General features: G+C 38.7%; 1 non-coding gene and 1 pseudogene across 2 annotated transcripts; one reads left to right on the forward strand and one right to left on the reverse strand.

Moving 5' to 3' along the window:
* Nucleotides 1-223: 223 nt before the first annotated feature.
* Nucleotides 224-8,313, forward strand: LOC119595268 (annotated as a pseudogene). The gene is made up of 7 exons (XR_005230690.1): nt 224-283; nt 691-697; nt 954-1,113; nt 3,496-3,638; nt 5,824-5,964; nt 6,329-6,454; nt 6,636-8,313. The product of XR_005230690.1 is annotated as an E3 SUMO-protein ligase RanBP2-like (transcript).
* Nucleotides 8,314-8,541: 228 nt separating this feature from the next.
* Nucleotides 8,542-8,598, reverse strand: LOC119595361. Its single transcript, XR_005230704.1, has one exon. It is a non-coding gene; the product is annotated as a U7 small nuclear RNA (small nuclear RNA).
* Between the last annotated feature and the right edge of the window lie 1,731 nt (nt 8,599-10,329).

The following is a 10,329-nucleotide window of genomic DNA, read 5'->3' on the forward strand; positions in this document are numbered from 1 at the left end:
TAAGACTTGTACGAATTTAAAAAGTTATTATAATTGTTAAGAAATTATTACCCCCAATTTCTAATATCTTGACAAAAGATTGTAAAGAATATGGTATTGATTTAAAAAAAATACCTCTTCAATGTTTTGTTGGTTTTCCAAAAATAGGTTAGCCATAGTTAGTTACTCCCATTCCCTGAATTATTCCCAATGAAAATTATCTACAAAATATGCTAGATCTCAGATGTTGAATTTTATAAAGGTATCTGGTCTGAACTACCACAGGAAAGATCTTATTAGGCAAGTATGCGTAGATAACATATTGTAAACCAATTTGATGTTTTGTGTAGTACTAACTTGTAATGTTCAGTATTGAAAGGGATCTGCTTAACAAAGAGAGAAACCCGGAAAAGCAAGTGTAGTTCATGCAAACAGAAGTCCATATGGTTTATTTATTTAAACACCCGTGGTTTACAGTTCTACAATTTTCCATTTTTCTATTTGGGACTTTTTTCTTCCTAGAAGATGGCTTGTAATTTTTTGAAATTTTTTTGACATGGTCATTTGAAGCTCATATAAATAGAAGACAATATTTAAGAATGATAGTTTACATATTGGATAGTATCTACAACATTATCCCCCTCTCCCCCCTCCTTAATGAAAGGGCCAAAGATTCCCACTTAGTATTGGGTACCTATTAACACACTGTAGACAAGAGGTAACTACTATTCAAACCATGCACATTTTTCCAAGTTTGATTCAAATGATCAAATACTACTTAAAACCTCTCTGTAGACCATGGTATTTGGGAGTTTCTGAATCTAAATTGCATGCATTTACCCAGCAGTAAATAAATAACATCTGACCTAAGAAGGTTTTCCAAATAGTATGTACTTTCATATTGTAGAAGGGGCTGTGTGAAGTTTTAGTACCAATTTCTGCCCCTTCAAATTTGAACTTGTTTCATCACACAGCTGGAGGATGGGACCGTTATTCAGACAAGGACTCGGGGAGGGACCGTTACTCCAGTGGTTGGGCGGAACAGCAGAAAGCCTGGAGATTGGGACTGCCCAAGCTGCAAATTCATCAACTATGCATCTCGGCACAGCTTGTTTGAAGTGACGAATCCAAAGGGTAGTACTTAAATTTCTATTTTGCACATACGCACACGTGTACACCATGTGCTATACATGGTATGCACGTATAACATGTGTTCGTGCATGCGTGTTTCATGTGCAAACAACCTGTAATCATACAAGTTACTAGTGTAAACAGTGATATATTGTTTATCAGCTAAGGGTACATGTTGCCACCTCAATGTGAATGCTCAGTTTAAATGTTAAACTGGCACTTAACCCATTGACACTAGTTAGTGCAGGTACATATACCTTGTCCAATGTGGTTTTCGTTACATTGTTACATAAAGGCTCCAACAACACACAGGCTATCTGTGAATATCAAATTTGAGGTAATGCCATGAGCTGTTCATTTGATCACACTTAAATACAAATGATTGTTCAAACTTGAGAAGGTTTGAAGTCATTTTCCTTACAAGTCCAGAATTAAGTTAACAAATGAACATTTTATAAGAATTTAATAGAAAAAAAATAAATCCTTTTATTGGAAAGTTTACTATTAAAATTGAATCAAATACTTGTGGCAAAATTACAAAACGTCAAGGAAAATTGTTGCTTTCGGGAATAGACATTCACACTGGATGATGTCATGCCATAGCATAAGCCCAGGGATCCCAAGCAGCTGTATGATGGATCGAAGAGCCTGGATGTGAACCAGACAGTAGCCCGGTGCAGGGGGCTGTGTGATCTCACTTTGTTAGCAAGTTTCATCAGATAGAGAAAGCTGAGGAATGAGAAAATGGCTGAAATCGGGTAGGCCTAGTAACGAACTCCATGGGGGGACTAATTGCTGGCGAAGACAGGATATGGAAACAATGAAATAAAATCAATGGACAATGCATGTCCATCTTGCTGATGGGGTAACATTAAGTCTATAATTTTCTTGTACTGTAGTACAGCCAATTTTCATGAAAGTGGGATCCACTTAATAATGCTTGCAGCTGAGGTATCACAATTAGGGAGATAGATTGTTTGATGTAATTCACACCTGACTGTGATTTTGTGGGTCAGTTGTTTGATATTGAATATTGTAAGCAGTTTTATTTGTACATTGAATAATAACTGTGGGGCACCACTATATAAAATGGCCAGTGCAAAATAAGTTGTAATATATCAGAATTAAGGATCTATAGGTCTTGCTGTTGAAAGGTGTAGGGAAGCTAACATAATCTCATCTTCAAAAAAGAAAAACTTGTTTGCAAATTGGGAGAGATTGGAAAATGTTTTGGACTTCGGTTCTTGGTCATTCTTTAATTTTTTTGGCTTTTGTAGCATTTGTTAGCATCACTGAGCAAGTCTTAATGTTAGTTTTTTTTTTTTTTTTTATAGCAAATACAAAGATTTGTAAATTATGGCCTATTAATAATTCATCACTACTTGAATGGTTTTAGTTGCCTGATACCTCTTCTCTATATATTTGGCCAAGTATGCAATACTTATGTCCAATACTTCAATATTATGAACAAATGCAAGAGTTTGCAAAACAATATTACCGCTTTTTAGATCTGATGGTAGTTGAGTAATGAAATACTCTCATACCTCTGTATATTAACCCATTGCTGCCGGGTGGTTTCCCGATTCGAAAGCCCTCCCTCCTGAGCTGTATTTGTAGTGGCCCGGGCCCTGCTACTTGTGTTGGCACCGTAGTGTGCATGGCATAATCATACATGTCCCTGGAAAACGGGACTGGCGCACCATGGCACATATACACATGCCACCTGGAATATATTTCCAGGCATGCCATGGTATGTACGTACATGCCACCTGGCAGTGAAGGGTGAAGTTGTGATTATATATAGTATGTCATGTGAAATTGTCATACAATGCAGACATTCACTCTGATTACTAACCCTAAGGCATTTGAAGGGGGGGGGGGGGTCCTTGAATTAATCTGCTTGTTCCAAGTAACAGGGACATACAAAGGAGAAGGGGGGGGGGGTCACTTATGGGTAGAGTAAATTGTGGTCGAGTGCTGGGGGAGAGGCTCCATATAATTGGAATATTAGGAAACCTTGACAGATTTTTCCTTCTACCTTTTTTCCTTTTCTTGTCTGGTAGTTTGTGTTATTTCATTTTAATTTTCTTCCTTTTCATTTTCTATTTCTTTTTCTGTTATTTTCAGCCAAGTGTTAACAAAGTAGCATTTCTTTCAGTTTAAAAGTGAAAGTCAAGAGTAGTATATACAAGTGAAAGTGAATAGGCTAGTAAGATTAAGGAATGATAGGCAAGTGGAAAGATAAGTACATGTATACAATAAGAACTTTGAAGATAGATTATTTATTATTTATTAATTTATATCAAACAAATTAAGTGGGGGATTTTTTTTTTTTTTTTTTTTTTTTTTTTCCACCACTTTTTACTGTTATTTTTTTTTGTATAGATATGGACTCCTTTGGGTCTGGGGGACGGTAGGTGGTGGGGGAGGTGGGGTCCGTGATATGCGCCCCGGGGGCTGGGTTTTCCCCGGTGCAAAAACCATAACTTCTCTTTGCTGGATTTGCCAAAAGTGTCCTTGCCCCAGAGGTATGCTGTTTTATGTTTGGGGGGGGTTTTTTTTTTTTCCCCCCCCCCAAACTGGGGGGTGGGATACTAGGAGGGGTTTGTGGGTTTTTAGAAGTTGTGTACTATTTGTGGCTAAAGTTTCTAGATATTTATAAAGGTTTTTACCCTGTATGGTAAAAATTAAAGGGGGAGTGCGAAGTCTATCGTCTTTTTGTTGCTTTTAAAAGCTTAACGGTCTTATTTATTTTAAAACTTACTTTATTAAATTTGGTATCATTTCTCCTTTGCCTTTCCTCCAGTCTCCTTCCCCCTCCCCTCTGCCTTTCTTCTTCCGTCTGCCCCTTCTCCCTCCCCCTCTGCCTTTCTTCTTCCATCTGCCTTCCCCCTCCCCCCTCTCCTTTCTTTTTCCCAGTCTGCCTTCCCCCCCCCCTCTCCCTTTTTTCTTCCAGTCTCCCCTTCTCCCCTCCCTCTGCCTTTTCTTCTTCCCAGTCTCCCCTTTTTCTCCCTCTCCCCCTGCCTTTCTTCTTCCATCTCCCCTTCCCCCCCCCTTCCCCTTTTCCCCATCTGCCCTCTCCCTCTCCCTCCCTCTTCCAGTCTGCCCTTCTCCCTCTCCCTCTCCCCTTTCCCTTTTAGTCTGCCCTTCCCCCTCCCCTCCTCCCCCTCTCCTTTCCTTTTTTCCCCAGCGGGCCCTTCTCCCTCCCCTCCCCCCTCTCCTTTTCCCTTCCATCGCCCTTCCTCCCTCTCCCTCCCCCCTCTCCCTCTGCCTTTCCTCTTCCAGTCTGCCCTTCTCCCTCTCCCTCTCCCTCTCCCTCTGCCTTTTTCCTCTTCCAGTCTGCCCTTCTCCCCTCCCCTCTCCCTCTCCCTCTGCCTTTCCCTTCCAGTCTGCCCTTCTCCCTCCCCTTCTCCCTCCCCTCTCCCTTTTCCTCGTCCATCTGCCTCTTTTTCCCCTCTCCTCTGCCTTTCCTCTCCGTCCTCCCCCTCTTCCCCTCTCCCTCTGCCTTTCCTTTCCGTCCCCCTCTCTTCCCCCTCCCTCTCCCTTTGTGCCTCTCCTCCCTCACAACTACAAAAAATGGGAAAAAATTTTTTCCACAGCATTTTGAATTGTTTTTAAAGAAAGGGGATATCCATGACGTTTCCCCCCTAGGTTTTGAAAATTTGTTTAACTCTTTCATTTAGATGTTTATTTTCAAAAAAGTGGATGAATTTTGCTGAATTAAGCAGTAGGTAAGACAGGCAAAATTATTTAAAATATCAAAAACAAAAGATAGTTTTTATGTTTTTTTTTTTTTTTTCACCCTTTATTCTTTTTGGGGACCCTTTGTCAGAACAAAATTTATTTTTTTGCACAATAGGAAACAAAAATTCATTTAAAATTTGAGTAAAGTTTCAGGATATATGGGACCCAGTTTTTTTTTGATGGGAAATGCTCTTACATTTGCACGAAATCATCTCAAATTTTTGGGCTATAGTTCAAACTGGCAAAAAAAAAAAAATTATATATATATATAAAATTTTATATATATATAATATTAATATATTTAAAAATATATATATTAATATATATATAAATATATATAAAAATATAATTTATATATATATAATATAATATATATTATATATATATATATTATATAGGTTATGATTAATAAGTATAAAATCTGGTATATATTCCCGTACCTACAGGGAAACTACTGTGATTGTGTCGAAAGGGAGAGGGTGGGGGGTGGACTTTAAAAAGAAACTTGTTGATAAAGGAACTATTTTTTCCATTTCCACATAAAAAAAGGTGAGGGAGAGAGCCTGACATCTTGAATTGCTCCATTCAGAGTATACAGTAGTGTGGTGTACACATTTAATTAGTTTATGCATCTTGGGCATTCAGTGTGTTGACATTCAGATTATGAACTTAAGAGGAATGAAGGGAAGGGCAAAGAAAAGTGATAGTTTTTGTAGTGAGCAGAAATGAGACAGAGTAGGGTGTGTTCAAGGTTTCATCACCAATATTTTTCTCTTAAATATTGAATGGAACAGTATCTATTTTAATGGTTTTCCTTCATAGTTTTCTCGACTGGTTATTGATGATACCTCTTCACTGTAGCTTTGGATAGGGTTCTACTGTTCCTTTGTGTAAGAGGAATTGCACTTCTAGAAAATTGTAATGGTAGAGCACACACAAATTTTTAAAATTTTTCTGTTGTGGTCTTAGATGTTGCAGGGGGTGACTTCTCTAGCCCTCGTGGTGGTGGTGGTGGCGGAGGCGGCAGCAGGCCTGGAGATTGGGATTGCCCACTGTTCATTTAGCAACTATGCACACGTGGTTTCTGCTACAGTTGCAAAGTCCCCATAGGTATGTACTTTGTTAAATGTTTGTATTGGCCTTTGGAGCTTCAATGAAAACCATTTGAATCCATGGTAGAAGTTTGCCCTCCCAAGTCTCTTTTATTAAACAATAAGCCATAAACAAGATATTAAGATTTGTAAAAAAAAAAAAAAAAAAAAAAAAAAAAGATAATAATAATAATAATGTAGAGATCTTATTCTATGCTGTGGGTGTAGAATTATTTGGAAGAATGTTTAGGAACAGGTTACTTGGTTAATGCTTCCTATGTTAATTTCCCTTAAAAAAAAATGTATTTAAAGTACAGGTAAAAGTTCAGATTTGGGAAAAGGTTTTTATATATACTATGCAATATACAAATCAAATTTTCCAGAGGGTGGTCGTGCTCGACCTGGTGACTGGGAATGCAGTGACTGCAAGTTTCTGAACTTTGCTTCAAGGAGCCAGTGCATGAAGTGCTCTAGCAGGAAATGTGACTAAGCATATATAGGGCACAAAAGTAAGTTTTTTTTAAAGCTTGTTACATTATAAATAAATTGTTTGATAACTATTTTGTATATGGTACAGAGGAGTTTTAGTATGACAAGCATTACATGCTGACAGTCAGATTATAAATGCATATTTTGATTATTTGTCCAGTAACTAGACCTAACTTGTAATTTTTAATATTCTTGTTTCAGGATATGCACTCCTTAATATTGCTGAGAGATTCCCCTTCACCAAGAGACCAACCTATGTTCACAAGGCAGAAGCTCACCACCAAACCCAAATGAATGAAAAGCAATCCATTCATCATTTAATTTGAGGGAAAAAAAAAAAAAAAAAAAAGGAAAAAAAAAGTAAAATTATGTTTCACTATTTGAATAACCGGTTAAAAAGTTTTGCCAGGATTGCTCAAAAGTGTGGTATTGCAGATCTCTTTTTTGCTCAATATTCATGATTACAGTGTGGGTCTAGAGTTGAATTTCTTAGCTAGTCATTGTTAACAGAGTTGATGGTTATCTTATTGATGCTTGAGGTCTTGATCAACTAGTGATTTACGCTCTATTCCCAACCACAGAGGAAACATGATAATCATGCATTTTGAGATGATTAAGGTCGATTATATACACTGCCAGACACTTCCCCTTCCCTCCCTCTTTGTGCTTCAAAGCATATAGGAAGAGGGACACAAGTAAATTTAATTTCTCCTCCTAACCCAGCACCTCCCTCCTTGTTTTAGATATCAAAGAATGTGTACTTTTGGTTGGTATGATCTACAAGCTAATTTTTTTTATAATTTTCATTTTTATTTTTTTCATATCACCTACCAGGAATGGTTTCTAACTTGTTTGTATTCTTAATTAAACAAACAAAAAACAACAAAAAAAAACAAAAAAAAAAAACACAAAAAAAACAAAGGGGGGGGGGGGGTCATATACTGGACATGAAACCTGAGGTGCATCGGAGTGCTTTGCCATTTAGGTTAACAGGTTACGAGTTGTATAGTGCAAATTAACCATTGAATGGACAAGAACTCCACATGCAAAAATAGGGTCCACTTAAACTATGAATTGTTTAATGTCCAGTATGTTAATTTCAAAGTATTTTTATTTTGTTTGTTTTAATTCCTTCATTTATTTTTTATTTTTTATTCATTATTATTTTTATTTTATTATTATTTTTTCAACTTTAAAATATAATTACCTAAGTTCCCTATGTACTTGCTTTTGATTAATGTAATATAGGTTAACAATCATGTGTGTTTTAAATGATTCACTATCTTGCTGGAAGGCTCTTCTTGATGCTGTACCTGATAACCCAAGAAAAGCATATAAAAGATTTATTTTAGTATTAGAGATTTGTATCCCAACAGTGTGAAGTGTGTCAGTGGTCACATTGTCATTAACATTTTAAAGGAGATATTCACTTTATTTTTTTATTTTCATTTTGTTTCTGATAAGTGGGCTGGTTATTAAGTATCATGATTACCTTTTTTTTTTTTTTTTTTTACAATCATGATAAGAAAAAATTATCTTTAAAATGATGAAAAAATTTAAATAGATATTTTATAAGACAGTAGCAGGTTAGAATTTTGTAAGTCAGGGAGACAAACCATTGGTAGCTTTTGTATTGGGTCGTGAGTAATGAAGATAATAAATTTCAAGCAAGCAGTTCTGTAGTATGAACCCTTTTTCCACCATAACTTTGTGGGTGCATATGAAGTGTCTTCCCAGCGTATACATGATCGTTTGTCCCCTCACCCTTTAATTTTGTATTGAGAAGACATGGTTACTTGGCTTGAGTGAAGTTGGCATTCCCAGAATTGTGTGCATGTCAAGATATACACCAGTGAGAAGGAATTTCATGAAATATTAACGAGTGTTCTTTCATTTATCCTTTTTGATCAAATTTTTGATTGACAAAGCTTGTCAGCTACTTTGAGTAACAATGCTTTGGCTGGTAGTATGAGTAGCAATAAACTTGAAAATGCGACTTGAATTTAGTCTGAACTGTAAGATGGGTTTATTGTTATTATTATTAGTATTAGTAGTAGTATTTTATTTTTTTCTTTTATTTTTTATTTTTTTGGTCCCATCCACACAATTGGGCATGCCAATGGGCATGCCATCTGGACAAATTTTAAAGTAACCTATAACTCTTAGTGCTGCATTGAGTAGCCAGCTGTGACTGACAGTAAGTGGGGTGTGGTATGGCTAATGTCGTGAGTTTCAACTTTGGGGAACACAGTCTGTGGGCTTACTAGAAATTCTCTTTACTGCTGCTGTTGCCCATCAGGTATACCTAATGTTGAAAACACCCACCGGTCTTTATTATTATTATAATTATTACCCCCCAATCCCTTGCCTGTTGTGTCGTGGGGACTTAGGAGACGGACTGTGGACCCAATGCTGGGATATCCTCAGCCCTCGACTGAACTAATTTTGCATGGTCTGTGTCCCCCTCCTGCATTTTCGTTTCCGTCCTTTCCCAACCCCTACGACTATCTATTTCCTGAGGCGTGAGAACCATGCTGAAAGAATAAAGGCCGACTTTGTGCCAGTCCTAAACGGCCTGAGGGAGCCATGGGCACGGTAGTCCCCTGCTTAGTTTATCTAGCCCTTTCCCCTCAAAGGACCCTGAGTGGTGGACTCTCTCCCCAGCTTACCATGGCCAATATGATGTACCCTTGTTAGGGCAATGAGGCTTGTCCCATCAATTCACTCTCCAGATTCCCTGACCACGGGCGCCGAACACTGCAACTACTACCCCTCCTCATGCCTACTAGTACTTTATCCCCCAAATCAACACTGTCTCCAGGATATATTCCTATTCTCTCAACATGCTCAGCTTCACCTCTACCAGCACAATCTTCAACTACGCTATCCTCCCTTATTACTACTATACAGCCATATTGCCCATCCCTCCATAATACTACCTCCCTCTTCCACACACACCCATCTCTACAAATATCTTAAATACTGTATTTAGCCCAACCAAATGGGACTGATTGTCGTGATCCCCCCCCCCCACAGCTCCCTACTCTGACACACTCCTCTTCAACAATGCTCCAAAAAAAAGTAGGCAAGGTCTCTTTCCGAAGCCGACCGACCGTTCCCGTGTCGTCACATCTGAAACCCAAATTTAGCATTATCAACTCTAACCTATCGAGGTGATAATGCTAACCCCATACCTGCAGAACCACACACCCAACCCTCAATACCTGCACTGGAACTCACTCTACCTATAACAAAAATTTGTCGGATTGTGCAGAAGACTTGGTTGCCTGTCTCACGGACTGTGATGCTATATCAGTACAGTGCTACTCCATGCCTCCCAGAGGTCATCGTAAGAACCCCACTAACATTGCCAAAATTACTTTCTGAAGACATGACCTTCTCTTTAATATTTACATTGGTGGAGAATTCCTCCCTGTCCGACCATATCAACCCGTCAATGCCAAAATTGTTGGCGTTTGGGACATCGTGCCAAACATTGCCGTTCCAGAGCCAGATACCCTCTGTGCCCAACCAGGTCATACTAAATCAAACTGCTCTGCACTCAAATTCCAGTTGTGGCGGCCCCCATAATTTATTTTATAGGGGCTGCCTCACCTACAAATTTGAGTGCGGTGGCAATTCTCAGATTCAGACTTGGACTTGCTCCCTACAGGAAGCACGTCGACGATGTTTTTCAGTTACTCCCTATTCCAGTAATGTCACTCGCTCTGCCCCTCCCCTCCCTCCCAAGACGTTCCTACACCCCCCCCCCCCCCAATCCCTTGCCCGTTGTTGTCGTGGGGGCTTAGGAGGCGGAGACTGGGACCCAATATGGGGACTCCCCAACCTTGGGCTCACCCTCGACTTATCTCCCCACTATGGGGGGCATGAGGCT

The sequence above is a fragment of the Penaeus monodon genome, chromosome 35 (assembly GCF_015228065.2).
Source record: "Penaeus monodon isolate SGIC_2016 chromosome 35, NSTDA_Pmon_1, whole genome shotgun sequence".
Classification (NCBI taxonomy): domain Eukaryota; kingdom Metazoa; phylum Arthropoda; class Malacostraca; order Decapoda; family Penaeidae; genus Penaeus; species Penaeus monodon.